We start from the raw sequence: 1,486 nt of genomic DNA, 5'->3' as shown, positions 1-1,486 counted from the left end.
TGACAGTGTGCCCCACTGAGGATATTAGATGTATGTGTGTGTGCACATGCAAGTGTGTAGGGAGATAAGCTGTGTGCTCCCATCAAGCCCTGGAAAAGCTGGAAGGCAAAGTTGGGAGCTAGTACATGTGTGGGGCAGGGGGCATGTGGGGAGAGACTGCAAGCTGAGCCAGGTGGAAGCTTATACCTTTAAGACATGCTTCAAAGGCTGTTTGTGACCTAAGGTGAAATCAGCAGAGGATGATAATGAATACATTGAAATTTGCGAGATACTTACTAGTGCTTAGATTTTTTTTTTTACATCATGCTGAAAGTACCAATTATGTACATGAATTATCCTTTCTAAAGTGGACTTGATTGATATATATTGCTGTTGTATGAACTTTTTAGAGTAAACAGTTGGCTGAATCTGGTACATTTTCATTGGAGTCACTCATGATCTGCCAGAGTGGGTCTGCCTGATGTACTTGACTCTAACTGTCCTGTCCATGTGGTCAAGTGCCAGAGGAGCTGGCGGTGTCTCAGAACAGATTCATCTTTCTCCTCCCAGCCTGAAAAAATACAAACTAAACATCTTGACATTCTTTCCAGAAAGACAGAACAATGAAATAATTCATTTGTGGCCTAGGTCGGCAGGCATGGGTGTGGAGGACCTCTCTCCTTTGATTTAGGTTCCTTTGAAAGGCAGAGAGCTTTTCCTGAGAGGTGCATAAAGAGAAATGACCCAGAGAGGTAATGACCTGAAGGCTTGGTGGTCAGAGATGAGGGGGCGTGAGGAATGAGAGAGTTGGGACATTTGGAAAGATGACGAAATGGAGACAGTGTGTGACATAAAGGGGTGTAGGTACGGCGGGGCCTCCAAGAGACTGGAGAGCAAACCCAAATAACCATTTCATGCTTTCATACCATCTATGCCTGCACAGTCTTCTATTTACTCTAAATATTTTACAAGTATTTGAGAGTAGTGTGACTTTCTGGCTTGGCCAGCCTGGGGCAAGGCTGGGCTTTGGAGGGTAGCTCCTCCTCCCAACTGAACGGGATGCAAGCAGGAAAGAAAAAGGGCTCAGACTTTTGAGTTAGAAATGGTTCTTCCCAAGTAGATACCCTGACGTTCTCCCTAAAGGGAGAACTCATACCACGGACACCACATTGCACAATCTGGAGTCACTGTTCATGCTTTACACTACTCTAGCTCCTGGAGTAGTGCTATGCACTGCGTGTGAGGCTGTCCATGACAGTTCTACATACTCACATAGCTTTCTTTAAAAAGAAATTTTTTTAGGCGAGGCAACCCTTGGTTGACCTCTTAGATTGCACGGACCTTGTCAGGTTACAATCTTTCATTTATTTTTATTTTTTCGTTTTTTACGCCTACAGCACCTGGTCTTCCTAAGTGGTCTCCCATCCAAGTACTAACCAGGCCCGACCCTGCTTAGCTTCTGAGATCAGACGGGATTGGGTTTCTTCAGGGTGGGATGGCTGTAGAC

General features: G+C 45.1%; 1 pseudogene; it reads right to left on the bottom strand.

Annotated features, from left to right (window-relative positions):
* Nucleotides 1-1,367: 1,367 nt before the first annotated feature.
* On the bottom strand, nt 1,368-1,486 carry LOC111742683 (annotated as a pseudogene).

The sequence above is a fragment of the Pteropus vampyrus genome, unplaced genomic scaffold, assembly GCF_000151845.1.
Source record: "Pteropus vampyrus isolate Shadow unplaced genomic scaffold, Pvam_2.0 Scaffold98, whole genome shotgun sequence".
In the NCBI taxonomy this organism is placed as follows: Eukaryota; Metazoa; Chordata; class Mammalia; order Chiroptera; family Pteropodidae; genus Pteropus; species Pteropus vampyrus.
This window is presented reverse-complemented; position numbering and strand designations above follow the sequence as displayed.